The following is a 16,397-nucleotide window of genomic DNA, read 5'->3' as shown; positions in this document are numbered from 1 at the left end:
CAAAAAATTGCCTGTGTACACGTGTCAAAAAAGTGACGCATCTCGTTGAAAATATTGCTTTTTAGACCGATTTGCGATGCTTCTAACGCCTTTAACACTTCCGGTGTGAAAACCCCTTAACATGAGCATGAAGGCAAAAGACTCAAGCAACACGTTAGCATTGAGATTAAGCCGTTTATGCCCAGTTTTTTTTTTTTTTTTTTTTTATAAGTGGAAAAAGTCGCATTAGTACCTTTGAGATTTTTTTATTGTGAGTAGAAAATGACAGTACACTTCGGCAACAATTGTTGCCAGTGGGGCAAAACGGGTTAAGCTAATAGCATGAGGATAATGGTTAAGTTCAAGTAAGTGAGTCTGGTCTGCTTGAGGTTTCTTCCTCGGCATCATCAGACGGAGTTTTTCCTTACTACTGTCGTCTGTGTGCTTCCTCTAAGGGTTGATAAGTTTAGATCGTAGTCATGTGAAGCTCCTTGAGGCAGTTTGTTAGCATATAAATGAATTAAAGTAATGGTTAGCTTCGGGTAACGGCTAAAACTAGCTTGTCTGCTTCCAAAATGTTCCGAACAAATGTTCTCTGTGATATAAAGTCAGTTCCCAGGCTTAGCGTTGGACGATACAAACGTTAACAGCCACGGTCTTTTTTTTTTAAACTCATGCCCAAAATGGAGCTCCACTGGCTCACAGTTTATAAGGGATTTTTGTTTAGATGACAACAATCAAAACTGTTCATTTTGAGTTATTAAAATTGTTTCCTCATGCCATGAAGAGTGACAGTCTCATTCCCTGCTGGTGAGCAAAGAGATTTTCAGAAGCAGGGCTTCCAGTGGATATAACCCAATATAACCCATGCTATGGTAATCACATGCTAATCACAGTTAACACCAGCAGAGGGTCCTATGCTCTAGATTAATGCATTTGTCTCATATTCACGTTTCCATTAGCATAAATCAGGTTCACCCTGCCTTTGTAATTAGTATTTTCATGTGAATGGTAATGAGATATGGTGATTAGGTCAGGGTACGAGAATGGAAACGACAGCTAGCTCAGCCTCAAACACTTTTGCACATGTTGGACTATCAATATGTGCTTCTTCAAGACACTTAATGATGTTGAAAGGTAACAGAAGTTGTAAGATAAGGAAAAGAAGACTTTTAATTAGCCCACTTATACTGAGTACTCGCTGTCCTGTGTACTATGCTACATATACACACATGCATGTACACACATAAAGTGCATCCAGAAAGTATTCACAGCACTTCACTTTTTACACATTTTGTTATGTTGCAGCTTTATTCCAAAATGGATTAAATTATTTTTTCCCTCAAAATTCTACACACAATACCCCATAATGACAATGTGGAAAAAAATTAGATTATTGCGAATTTATTTAACTAGTCAGGATTGAGGGAAAGATGAATGTAGCAATGTACAGAGACATCCTGGATGAAAACCTGCTCCACAGCGTCCTTGACCTCAGACCAGGGTAACAGTTCATTTTTCAGTGGGACAATGACCCCAAGCACACAGCCAAGATATCAAAGGAGTGGCTTCAGGACAACGCTGTGATTGTCCTTGAGTGGCCCAGCCAGAGCCCAGACCTGAATCTGATTGAACATCTCTGGAGAGATCTGAAAATGGTTGTGCACCGATGGTCCCCATCCAACCTGATGGAGCTTGAGAGGTGCTGCAAAGAGGAATGGACAAAAACTGCACAAAGATAGTTGCATGTAGCTTCTAGCTTTCCATTTTAGAAGACATGACGCTGTAATTGCTGCCAAAGGTGCATCGACAAAGTTTTTAGCAAAAGGTGTGAATACTTATGCCAACCCAGTTTCACTGCATGTTGTGATTCAACACCATGAAATATACATTAATCTATTGGTTCGTCATATTGTCACGAAAAGTGCCAAATTTTCATCATGGGAGCACAAATTTATTCTAATTCATTCTGTGATGGGTGCACATAATTAAAAGTGCAGTGCGGGGGGGGGGGGGTATGGTTAGGGTTAGGGGAAGGAGTAGGGTTAGGTTATGGTTAAGGTTAGGGTTGAGGGTAGGAGTAGGGTTAGCAATAGTTTTAAAAAAACATGTCACGGAAATTTGAATCATTTTGAGACAGGAGGATGAAAACAAATGTGAGACTGGGCTGCTTAGCAACATGTGATTTTAGTTTTTATTTTTTATAAATTTGCAAACATTTCAAAATAACTTTTTTATGTTGTCATTATAGGGTGTTGTGAGTAGAATTTTGAGGGAAAAAAAATGTATTTACTCCATTTTGGAATCAACCAAATGTGGAAAAAGTGAAGTGCTGTGAATACTTTCTGGATGCACTGTACATCCATATATACACACACACACACATATATATATATACACACACACATATATATTTACCTTGTTCTTGTAATTACTGCATCAAGGAGGTTCAGCATGGCAGTGAATGCACTACAAGAAAAAGTGCACACAGCTCTCTGTGCTATAAAAAGAAAATTTTAGAATGTCAATGTTCCAGTCCCAAGAACTGAACCTTGAACTGACGCTCACTAACTAAATGTAACCAGATGACAAATCTGTGTGGCCACTGTCACAGTGGACATTGAACACCAGATCACTCATACTTGAGACCAAGGGTCTACCAGGTCAACCAAAGGGGATCTGGACTTCACCTTGTTACATCAAGAACAAAACCTGATTAACACCAAGATCAGTCCTGCTCTGCCTGCCAATTAAAGTCAACGAAATCATCAATCAAGCAAAATAAGACTATTGGAACATTGGAGAAAATAAACTATCAACCAAAGTACAATAAATACTCACCTGAACCTAAAAAGAAGAATAAGAATTGGAAGAGTACCTTATCTTTATTTGAGATACGAAGCAGAGGCAAGTCCTGACCAAGTACAGTACATCGTGCCACCTCTAACCTCACCACTCGATGATACGAAACCCTACACTCTGTAGCTTTAAAGTACTATATTTTACATACATACTATATAGTATACGTAGTCACAGATATTGACAGAAGTATAATTTATCAATCCAAATCAACAGTACATATAATGAGGAAAAACTGGATTCAATTTGACGCACCAAACTGACCCAAAAAGCATGTTTGTTTTGCTTACGTAATATTCCATCACCTGTCTTCCAACTGCTGAATACTGCCACCTGCTGGTTAGTGGGTGGATGCTAAATGGATGATGGAAATTAGGAGCAGGTGAGCTTGAAGATACATGTAGCTTGTTTGTCAGTTTCTTCCATAAACAACAACATAAAATATGAACGATGAGGTTGGATCAAATCCCAAATTCTAATCCAATTATATTTTTTCCACAAATCTGATTGGTTAACCATGTGAGATTTCAGACCATATAATATCGAGTGTAAGGTCACAAAATATTCGACCGTTTCACATTTCATGTATTACTCCGCGCCCTGACCATGCACGCTGCTGCGCAGATGTCAGTGATGGTGGTGTCAGCTCAGAGCGAGAGAAAGTAGTGTAGTGATGACCAAAAGTATTGATGTGGATTCTGATACAGAATTACCGTTTCGCATTTGATGATTTTCCATTTGATGAATTACTCCGCGCTCTGACCGCTGTTGGAGCGACGCTGCCTTGACGGTAAACTTCGCCAACTGAATTACCTACTGGTTACCTATTGGTTTAGCGTGTGAGATTTCAGACCGTATAATATCGGGGTAACGGTGGCAAAATATTCAACCGTTTCACATTTCATGTATTACTTCGCGCCCTGACCGGTGATCTGACGAGATGTCATTCCTGTCCTCCACGCATCTATTGTCGGGACACAGAACTGTCAATTTATACGACAAGATGCACAATTCAACAGAACACCGGCTGCACACGCTGCTAGCTGTTAGCACTGTTAGCTGAGAGCGAGAGGAAGTCGTGTACCGCCGCCGCCGCTGAAATGGGTGAATGTAAGCCACCATACGAAAGTATTGGTGTGGATTCTAACACAGAATTACTGTTTCACATTTGATGGATTTAATGGATTTTCACATTTGATGGATTACTCTGCGTCCTAACCGCTGTTGGAGTGACGCTGCCTTGGCTCGACGGTAAGCCTCGCCTACCAAATTACCTACAGAAAAATAAACCGTGCAAACGATGGAATTGGATTAGAATGGGAATAACCCCCTTGTGTCTGATGATTTGCAGACATTTATGCTGTTATACGTTCACAAACAGCCGTTTTACGGGTCCGCCAATGCATCACCGTAAAACTCCTTTTTACGTTAAAGCTCAATTTGCAACCGTATAATCAGCATGAACGTCAGCAAATCATCACACACAACAGGCTTATTCCCTAATTATACAGATGAAATAAATAAAAAATTTGATTCTGTTTCTTCCAAGTGTGATTTTTGACTGTACTGTGTTGGTCTGGTGTTGAGGGTAAAGCGGGGGGGAGTGATGGAGTGCTCCTCATTCAACATGAAGCTCCTGTTTCCATGGTAATTTATGAGACCTGACATGTGAAAGCTCCCACCTCCAAGCAGTCTTCTTCACGGGTGTCGTAACCCCTCTAAACTGTTTCAGTGTCGCGTCACGAAGCATGAAAAGTGATCACCATCGTGAAGTTTTTGGTTCCGTCTTTTTCCAGGTTCAGTTCAATTTTCGGACAAAGGTGAAACTAAGGTTCAATTTGGGCTTTTGGGATGGAAGTCCTGCTACACATCTGTAGACTAAATATCCAGATGCCTCCCTAAAAAAAGCATCAGTAAAGCAATTCCTGCCTGCAGCAGTACTGATTTGAAAGCGCGTGCTTCCTGCGATCTCGGAATAGCTGACTGAGAGATTCTCAAACAGGGGCAGTAATTTGAAGAGTGTGATTCTAAGTTATTCCAGCTCCCTGCAGCTCAGCAGTGGATGACCCCGCTCCCCTTCCGTCTGCTAAGAGGTCTACGGGGAGGAATCAGCCCAAATTACCTTTATTGATCCAAAGAGACAGGTGAATACCAAGCAGGCCTCGCTCGTCTTATCTTTTTTAGTGTCCTACCCCCCCTCCACCACTATTACTACAACCCCATCCTCAACAACGAACACATAAAAACAAAGTTGCTTCTCCGACATGCGTTTGTGATTTACGGTTTGCATTCAGGACTCTGCCTTTCCTTGCTGCTCATCTTTCATCCAAGGCGGGGCCAACGCGCATGGTGAGCGGCTGTTTTTCCGCCTCCAATCTGCCGCTGTCCTTTCGCCCCAGCATACAAATCACTGCGGTGGCGGAAAAGACACTCCATTAGGTCCAACTCGGAGTTGAATCAATGCGTGACTTATCAAATGAAATAGGGGATTATGAGGTAATCACCTGGCAAACGTTGCTGAAATTGTAATTATCTCCACTGCACAAGACCAGACTAACTATATAAGTGGAGGGTAAGATAACAAGGTGCTGAAAAGCACAACAGCTATATTACGCAGTTGGAGGTGTGATCTACAAAATTTATGAGGAGCAATAGGAAGATTGTAGTTTCCTTCAGTACTTGACAGCATATAAAATAGTTTGCTCCTTTGAATCATTTATGCATGTAGCATTAGTACCTATGTTCAGCATACTCATTACACCAAGATATTGGTGTGTCCCATCCATCTGGAAATCTTGAATTTACATTTCGCTGAGGCATGAGAATATAAAATGCTTTTTCTCAAATTGTATATGGAGTGCATCCAGAAAGTATTCACAGCACTTCACTTTCCCCCATTTTATTATGTTACAACCTCATTCCAAAATTGATTTTTTTTCTCAAAATTCTACACACAACACCCCATAATAACAATGTAATTTTTTTTTTTTTGATTTTTGCAAATTTATTTAAAAAATTAAGAAATCACATGTACATAAGTATTCACAGCCTTTACCATGAAGCTCAAAACTGAGCTCAGGTGCATCCTGTTTCCACTGATCATCCTTGAGATGTTTTGACAGCTTAATTGGAGTCCACCTGGGGTAAATTGAGTTGATTGGACATGAATTAGAAAGGCACACACGTGTCTAAATAAGGTCCTACAGCTGACAGTGCATGTCGGAACACAAACCAAGCAAAATCTCTCATTCAAAGGAACTGCCTGTAGACCACTGAGACAGGATTGTCTTGAGGCACAAATCTGGGGAAGGGTACAGAAACATTTCTGCTGCTTTGAAGGTCCCAATGAGCACAGTGTCCTCCATCATCTGTAAATGGAAGACGTTCGGATCCACCAGGACTCTTTCTAGAGCTGGCTGCCCATCTAAACTGAGTGATCAGTGTAGAAGGGCCTTAGTCAGGGAACCCGATGGTTTCAGCTCCAACAGTCCTCTATGGAGAGAGGAGAACCTTCCAGAAGGACAGTCATCTCTGCAGCAATCCACCAATCAAGGCACATGGCAGCCCACCTGGAGTTTGTCAAAAGGCACATGAAGGACTCGCAGACCATGAGAGATATCAAAGAAGTGGCTTCAAGACAACTCTGTGAATGTCCTTGAGTGGCCGAGCCAGAACCCAGACCTGAATCTGATTGAACATCTCTGGAGAGATCTGAAAATGTCTGTGCACCAACGCTCCCCATCCAACCTGATGGAGCTTGAGAGGTGCTGCAAAGAGGAATGGACAAAACTGCCCAAAGATAAGTGCACCAAGCTTGTGGCATCATATTCAAGAAGACTTGAGGTTGTAATTGCGGCCAAAGGTGCATCAATAAAGTATTGAGCAAAGGGTGTGAATACTTATGTGCACAAGTTCTTAGTTTTTTATTTTTAATAAATTTGAAAAAAAAAATCAACATAACTTTTTCATGTTGTCATTATGGGGTTGAATTTTGAAAGCAGAATTTTGATGAAAAAAATAAATGTAATCGATTTTGGAATAAGGCTGTAATATAACAAAATGTGGAAAAAGTGAAGCACTGTGAATACTTTCCAGATGCAGTGGAATGTATTCACAGTGCATCTTTTCTTTGGACTTTTGGTTTCATCCAAATTAGAATATATTTTAAGATAAACTAACAATTTAAGAACAAATTGCAATATTTTCTGAACTAAGTCTTCTTTTTTAAACTTGTTTGGCTGTTCCTGCAACTTATATTTTGAAATGGCTTCTATATCAAAAAATGCTGCATTATCATCTACAGCCACACAATGGCACTGGCTACACACGTGACAAACGTCTTCCATATCCTGATCTGAATGAGGTACTGTCTGAACTACACTCCGGAGCAGAAGGTAGCAGTAATGCACCATTAAACTGGATGCTATCTGTTGTAAAACAAGAACAAGAAGAGGAATGAGGAGGACATGTTGAGTCTGAGAGAATGAGTGCAATTAATAAATCATGCTCTCAAACTGAAGGACTGTGCACTTGAATAAAGGCCAGGCATCACAATAGCAACAAGGAGGATGGCTAATCTCAGGTAAAGATAGCTATATTGTTTTAAAATGTATAAGCAATTAAAAAGTTTAATTACAATTAGTGAGGTAAATTTGCACATTTATTGGTCCTTCTTGATGCTTTGTCTGTTCAAAAGAATTCCTTGTGCACCTTCCAATAACAATGATTAGCCAGCTTGCTTCTCACTCATGCAGTGCTTAAATATTGCATCAATTAAATGTATTTTGCTGCTTGTTGCAGCAGTAGCACCATGTTTTAAATATAGTAAATGCAACATGAAACCAGTGTGACTTATATGCTTTCTCTTCTTCATGATGCAGTTTTGGAGAAATGTGACTAATACTCCAGTGTGACATATCAACCAGAAAATTATAGTGAATTAACATGTTGGGGGAAATTCACAGTTACATGGAATGTATATACAGTAATAATTATTGTTAGCTATATCAGTTACATCAAATAGGTTACCTACTATGTAGTAGACACTGAAGATTAGTATATGTGCAGTTATTCATCGTTGTATATATAATGACCAACAGGTCATTATATACAACACCAAAAAGTTGTATGTGTATAATTTGTATAATTGTATATGTGAATTAACAACATGTATATGGCATAAAATGTTAATGTATGTGAAAATGCACATTTACAATTTCTTTGCCCTACCAACAATAATATTAATATAACATATTGTCGTTATCATTATTATTATTATTATGAATGATAATAATAATTCATGCTCCTGCACCTGTATGGTGGTATGGTATGTAAATGTAGGTAAATGTTAGAAACATTTAACGTTTCATGCTAACAGTATAAAATAGTTTATGCATTATTTATCTACTTATACATGTTTAACACATTCGAATTTCACAAATTTGTTAATGCATATGCATACCAGATTGAACTTAAAATTAAAACTTTTTTGCACAATTCCCCCATGATGGGCACTGATGCCCTCTTTGCAAGATTAAAATAATACTTTTAGATCACTTATATTTTATATAGCTTGCTATCACAATTTTAATATGTGTATTTAAATTTACAACTTTTTAATAATTTAGTTATTTTTAATTTAATATGTTTTGCACTGTGTAACACCGACAGTGTCTTCAGGTTGGTTGAGCCTCTTTTTTTGCCATCTTACCCCATCTGCTGGACAAATATACACACTACAGTAGATGTTAAATAATTTCTACTGCGCAAAAGTTTTGGGCAGCCTAGCTATTACACAGATTATCTCACATACACACACACACACACATATATATATATATATATATATATATATATATATATATATATATATATATATATATATATATATATATATATATATATAAACAAAATCACTAAATAAATGATTATTGAATCTTGATTAAACACAGCTTGATTATACAACCCCTGGCAAAAATTATGGAATCACCGGCCTCGGAGGATGTTCATTCAGTTGTTTAATTTTGTAGAAAAAAAGCGGATCACAGACATGACACAAAACTAAAGTCATTTCAAATGGCAGCTTTCTGGCTTTAAGAAACACTATAAGAAATCAAGAAAAAAAGATTGTGGCAGTCAGTAACGGTTACTTTTTTAGACCAAGCAGAGGAAAAAAATATGGAATCACTCAATTCTGAGGAAAAAATTATGGAATCACCCTGTAAATTTTCATCCCCAAAACTAACACCTGCATCATATCAGATCTGCTCGTTAGTCTGCATCTAAAAAGGAGTGACCACACCTTGGAGAGCTGTTGCACCAAGTGGACTGACATGAATCATGGCTCCAACACGAGAGATGTCAATTGAAACAAAGGAGAGGATTATCAAACTCTTAAAAGAGGGTAAATCATCACGCAATGTTGCAAAAGATGTTGGTTGTTCACAGTCAGCTGTGTCTAAACTCTGGACCAAATACAAACAACATGGGAAGGTTGTTAAAGGCAAACATACTGGTAGACCAAGGAAGACATCAAAGCGTCAAGACAGAAAACTTAAAGTTTATGTCTCAAAAATCGAAAAATGCACAACAAAACAAATGAGGAACGAATGGGAGGAAACTGGAGTCAACGTCTGTGACTGAACTATAAGAAACCGCCTAAAGGAAATGGGATTTACATACAGAAAAGCTAAATGAAAGGCATCATTAACACCTAAACAGAAAAAAACAAGGTTACAATGGGCTAAGGAAAAGCAATTGTGGACTGTGGATGGCCGGTGATTCCATAATTTTTGCCAGGGGTTGTACATAAGAAAGTGTATTGTAAAAAAAAAAAAATGAAAAGTGGTCACATATATTTATTTGTTAATTATATTTAACAGCTTATTTCTTTTATTTTGCAACTTTATTTATGAATTAATAAGATTGTTAATATTAATTATCACTTTTACAAGCTTTTGACTGCCCAGTGCAGTTAGTGGTGACTCTACAGCCTTTGACAGGCCATTCAGTGTTCACAAGTTCACAATAACCTGCATTTGCAAGCAATGACGCTTAATTTAATACCTCAAAGGTTTTAAACCGTCACCAAATAAAGCAGCTTCTGTTTATCTGGAGGTGAGGAAATGTCACGCCACAGTGAGACTGACACTGAGCACTAGGAACAGACGACCCCGTCAGGGGAGAAAGGTTATCGCAAAAGTATTTATTCAACTATAGAATATCAGTCGACCCAGTAAAAGTCAAACTGTTCCCAAGAAAAGTCTTTGTAACGGAGTGAGCCGAAGAGACTTTAAAGGAATAAAATTGCATTAACAGCCATGCCAACCTGACCTTCATGTGCACCGGTTGAGCTGAATCGTGGCACTTTATGCGCTTTCTAGCAGCTGTGGGCGATACTGTAGCATCAGATCCAGGTGAGGCATGACCTAAAGAGATAGAGGTCAAGTTCACCTGACCTATGTGAAAAAAAAAATACATGTTGCTATCTTTCTTCTGTTGAAATATTTTTGCATCTTCCTCGTACTTAAACTATAAAAGACTAAAGACATGTTTTCTGACCATGTTTGTGATTAATTATTTAACTCCGGGTTCTGATTGCACTTTTATCCTTTCACATCACACTGTAAGTACGTATGTACGTAAATAACTGAGAAAATCTGACTTTTTGCACACAAAGTACAATAAAAGAAAAAGTACTGTTCATTTATAATATAGAAAACAATATCCGAGGTTATGGAATGAAAGTTTTCAAATATGAAATTAAAGTTTGCATGTATGTAATGAACGTTTGAGAATACGGAATGAAACATGACAATATGGAATTAAAGCTCAGGAATATGGAATGAAGCCTGATAATAATGGAATTCAATTAATGTAGAATGAAACAGATCATATGGATTTAAAATTTGACCATATTTAGCGACAGTTTGGTCATTTGTAATGAAACCTCATTGTCTAGAATTAACACGTGGAATAATGGTATAAATGTTTGAGAATATGTAATGAAACCTGATAATATGTTAAAAACATTTCAGCATACGCAATGAAACCTGATTCTGTGGACTTAAAGCAAGAGAATATGGAATATATGTTGGAGCATATGAAATGAAACCTGATTATAATGAATTAAACCTTAAGAATATGGAATACATTTTTGAGAATCTAGAATGAATCTTGACAGTGACATGAAAGTGTGAAAATATGGAATGAAACCTCATTATATGGAATTAAATCCTGAAATATGGAATGAATATTTGAGAATATGGAATGAAACTGAATCATATGTAATGAAAGGTTCAGAAAATAGAATGATACTTGATAATAAGATAAGTTACGTTAAGATAAGATACCTTAAGTTACGTTAAGATAAGATAAGATAAGATAAGACAAGATAAGATCAACTTTATTTATCCTGAAGGAAATTATTTTGCCAGAGTGCCGAAACAGTAAACAGTGAACAATTTTGTTTGTTTGTTTGTTTTACAATAAATACAATAAATTTATATGAAATGACTGGGAGACATTTGCACAAGATGTTCGATAATATTGCACATAACTCGGAGTAACTGAATAATTATGTTCCTTATGTATTCATCCTGCAGAAGGGGGGAGGGATTATACAATGTCATTGCCACAGGTAGGAAAGACCTCCTGTGGCGTTCTGTGGTGCACCTCGGTGGTCTCATTCTGTGACTGAAGTTGCTCTGACAGGACGTCAGTGTGGCATGCAGGGGGTGGGAGGTGCTGTCTAGGATGCTGAGCAGTTTCCTCAGCATCCTCCTCTCTGACACCTCCACCACAGACTCCAGCTCAACCCCCAGGACAGAACCAGCTCTCCTGATGATCTTGTTAAGTCAGAAATCTTGGGAATATGGAATGCATATTGTTTGAACGTAAATATATGTGTAAACAAACCTGCATATGGAAGGTTTGTCCTCTTTTGTAACAGTATCCAAAGAGCAGACTCCATAGTGTCAACGGCAAAGATCCCAACAGTGTCCACTGAACATGACTGAGGGGTCTCTCATTTATCAGAGGACCTTTGTGAGCACAATGTGGAGTTATAAAGTGACATGTAAACAAACTCCACACGTCCGCTCACTTCTTTTTCCAAATAGATGGGTTTGCACATGTCAATATAATTGTTTACTGGCAAGTATCTTACATGCACCAATCACAATCATACCTACAATCAGTTAAATCATAATAATATTCTTTGTTGCACCTTTGGTCCTGGAGGAACTTTGTTTCGTTTCACTGTGTATATGGTTGAAATGACAATAAAACCTACTTGAACTTAATTTAATTTAATAAGCTTATAATGCGCAAAATCACCCCAAGGCGCCTTACATAAAACAAGTCAACATAAAATTGAATAAATGAATAAAAAATTCAAATACATAAATAAAAACAGAAGTAAAAGAATAATACAAATAAAAATAAAAACTATCCATAAGAAAGAGAATAAAAATAGGTTTTGAGTCTTGACTTAAAAATGTCCACAGACTCAGACTGCCTCACGGTTGCAGGAAGAACTTGAAAAAACTACTTGAACTTTAGATCAATATAAATGATGCACATGTGATTATGTGCAACAGCAGGGAGACTGGCACAGAGTTAATCACATCGTCCTTGAAAGTCAAACATACCATACAGCTGCCATTCATCTCAGTCATATTTACATCCAGTGTTTCAAATATTCTTACCAGTAGAGGGCAGTGGCACGTTTTATAAATCTCTGGTAAAAACATGACCATGCACCTTGACTGCTTTGCTATAGACAGTGGTCCATAAATATTTGGACACAGGCAAATGGCCCATGTTAGATGATCAACACAGGATATTACAGCAGAAAGGCAACAACCGATATGCAAATGCAGACAGTCAGCTACATATTGCACTTTTTGCATGTGCTTTAACCACATAGTCCACAGGTATTTGGAGAACTAGGTGCTTGGCTGTGTGTTCCATCAGCATGTCATTTGCAAGTAATGGTGATTAAAGTAATTAAAGGTCTGGAGTTAGTTCCAAACATTACCTTTGAGATCTGTTGCTGCTGAGAGTTGAACTGCATATGATCTCATCCATTGTTAGCCTGAAATACAAAAAGAAACCCATCAAAGAAAGCAAAAGGTGATTACTGTAGTCAAGACAACAGATAACCATAGAAGAAGAGGTGGGAAGGATGCTGAGTTAGGTAAGGCCTAATTTTTGCAATGTGGCATGACCAGTAGGCAGAAGCTACATGGTTGGAGTATGACAGATGGTCATCAGTCATAACACCCAGGTTGTTTATAATCTGAATAGGAGTGTGTGATAAGAAGACAACTTTTATGTTCATATTGTGATGGATTGATTGGATGACGAATAGATCAGTCGTAGAGGTTTAGTGGTGGCATTCCTTCATCCACATAGATCCGCCAAAAAGATAAGCATGGTTCTTTTACTTCTCTTTGCATTGTATTCCACCTCTCTCAGGCCAGTTATCCTCTCTCACAGGTTTTTGTGTCACTACCACGTAGATCAGACCTGGGCAAAATGCGGCCCGAGGGCCACATGCGGCCCTTTGCATGTCTCTGTCCGGCCCACGAGGTCTGTGATTATTATTACATATATTAAAAATGTCAAGCTTGTGTGTTGCAAATCATTAGAGAGGTTTATTTAGGTATATTTAAATATCTACATATTATTACAATAATAAAAATTACCTATAAAATCTATTAAACAGGTAATATTTGTAAAATTTGTAATGGGAGACAGCCGAGTTATCAATGGTGTGGCCCTTGGACATAATTCACGTTCCCTATGTGGCCCCTTGTAAAAATTAATTGCCCACCCCTGACGTAGATGATACCCTGCTATACCTATCATTCCCTTCAGCTGAGGAGCCTTCAGCTTTCAGGCTCCTCTCCTCTGGAACCAGCTCCCAATTCGGATCAGGGAGACAGACACCCTCTCTACTTTTAAGATTAGGCTTAAAACTTTCCTTTTTGCTAAAGCTTATAGTTAGGGCTGGATCAGGTGACCCTGAACCATCCCTTAGTTATGCTGCTATAGACTTAGACTGCTGGGGGGTTCCCATGATGCACTGAGTGTTTCTTTCTCTTTTTGCTCTGTATGCACCACTCTGCATTTAATCATTAGTGATTGATCTCTGCTCCCCTCCACAGCATGTCTTTTTCCTGGTTCTCTCCCTCAGCCCCAATCAGTCCCAGCAGAAGACTGCCCCTCCCTGAGCCTGGTTCTGCTGGAGGTTTCTGCCTGTTAAAAGGGAGTTTTTCCTTCCCACTGTCGCCAAGTGCTTGCTCACAGGGGGTCGTTTTGACCGTTGGGGTTTTTCTGTAATTATTGTATGGCTTTGCCTTGCAATATGAAGCGCCTTGGGGCAACTGTTTGTTGTGATTTGGCGCTATATAAATGAAATTGATTTGATTTGATTTGATCATTCCCACCAGATGACCCTGAGTAGCAGACCAGCCTGTAGACCCCGTGACCAAACTCTGGGAACAAAGGTTTGAAAGTGGTTTCGGGCTCCCTGATGGATTTTGATCATTTTTTACTTGGGTTGTCTTCAAACATCCAGGCATTTTCGGGAGGGGGCAACAAAGGTCAAACAAGGGTGAAAATTTAAAATTGTTCCAATTCTGTCAATATGCATATCAAATTACTAGTCTACTCATAACGATTCCAAAATATCTAGTTTGTTAAGCATCCGACCTCAAATGAGGGTGCTACGGCTCAAAATATCAAAAGGTCAATGAACTGTGAAAAGGTCAATGAATATAAAAATTTTGTAAAAATGGTTAACCTTGACCAATTTTGATGATATTGATGTCTAATCATATGTTTTCCTGCATGAGAAATTAATTGAAGTACTTTTGAAAAACATAAATAATAACCTTGACCTTGTAATTTCAACATGGCTACCATTATTTGTACAAAAATGTAAGAATTAAGCATTTATCACTACTTAGTGTTGTATCCATCAGAGGCAAAGTTAGAATTACTGTCACAAGCACTAGTTTCTGAATCTCTGTCAGATTCTGCACTGTCAATTGTTCCAACACTAAGCAGACATTCAGGGAGTGCTGGTTTGGAATAATGCAATGGCAAACATTTACCCTTTTGTAATTTCCATCCATGCTGCAGAGGTGATGGTGGAGCATCTGGTTTCATGTAGTTCAGCATGATGAATGACCTATACATGGTTCTTTTATAAAAAATAAAAATAAAAAAAAAAAACAACACTGAATAAGCTTATAATGCCTCACCTGTACCATGATCTTCACAAATTATTGGCATGAGTGAAGATACATGTATTGACAGCAATGGCACATACATTTGAAGTTCTATTTTACTTATTTGTATTGATTAAATATTAAGTGATTTCGATTAGATAACCTATTTGCTCATTTCCTTACTCATTCTAAATATATCAAACTCAAAACTAAAAATAACATTTTACTTACTAATAGAAAGCCAATAAGATCAGTGAATTTCTTGAAGACAAGCATCACACAAGAGGGTATCACATCTGTCATGTTCAGTTTGTGCGATTTTCTATGCAACGAAAGGAATATCAAGGTTTTTAAGTCATCATACACTTATGGTTACTGTATTTGATTTGAGGATAGTAAATATCTTGCTAATTCCAAGAGCAAGATTATCTCGAGCATGAAGTAAGGTTACGATCCACAAGGCAGGGCACTGAACTCTTTACTCAATACTTTTAAGATAGTGATGAAAAACATGAAAGGCTGTTATGAGCTAGGCCTACTTACCATCCAAATGTCAGTTTGATTTAATACAATATTTATGAACTTGACTAGTAAACAGTTTATCGAAGCCTTATTTCTTCACATGCCAGGTCATCCTCATTGACCAATTTCACTCCAGTGTTTACTAAGACTGCTAATCACTGCTAATCATCTGCACAAAATTTGAAATTGTTACAGGTTTCCATTTAGCAGAATTTTCAATCATTCACACATAGTAATTGCTGCAAATTTTTAATATCAGGTATTGACTTAAATTTCATTTTTTTTCTTGGACCTACCCTGGATGGTAAAATTTTTGAAAGTCTTGAAATTTCTTGAAATTTCAAGTCCAAGACTTCTATTTTTTTTTTTTTTTTTTTTTAAGTGCTTAGATGAATTTCTCAACTCATGATTAGACACCAATGTCATCAAAATTGTTCATGGTTAAAAGTTTTTTATTTTATCTTATTTTATTTTTTACCAGTTTTTCACATTATCAAAAGTTCATTGGCCTTTTGATATTTTGGGACACAGCCTCCTCATTTGAGGTTGGATGATAACAAACTACATATTTTTGGAATCATTATGAGTAGACAAGCAATTTGATATGCATATTGACACAAATGGGACATTTTTAAATTTTGACTCTTATTTAACCTTTGTTGCATAAAGTCATTTTATGACATAATTTTTTGTAGCTGCCATTTGCAGCAGAAATTGTGAACATTTAAGTGCTCTAAGGCACATAAAGTAAAAGTGAGATGCATAACCTAAATTTGTAGGAAAATACATTATGGGCAT

General features: G+C 37.7%; 1 long non-coding RNA gene across 1 annotated transcript; it reads left to right on the top strand.

The window, feature by feature from the left end:
* The first annotated feature begins 1,056 nt into the window (after positions 1-1,056).
* LOC117503325 lies at positions 1,057-14,461 on the top strand. Its single transcript, XR_004558543.1, has 3 exons — positions 1,057-1,067; positions 10,468-10,470; positions 14,306-14,461. It is a non-coding gene; the product is annotated as an uncharacterized LOC117503325 (long non-coding RNA).
* The last annotated feature ends 1,936 nt before the right edge of the window (positions 14,462-16,397 follow it).

The sequence above is a fragment of the Thalassophryne amazonica genome, chromosome 21 (genome assembly GCF_902500255.1).
Source record: "Thalassophryne amazonica chromosome 21, fThaAma1.1, whole genome shotgun sequence".
Classification (NCBI taxonomy): Eukaryota; Metazoa; Chordata; class Actinopteri; order Batrachoidiformes; family Batrachoididae; genus Thalassophryne; species Thalassophryne amazonica.
The sequence above is the reverse complement of the archived record's forward strand: the minus strand, read 5'-3'. Positions and strand labels throughout refer to the sequence as shown.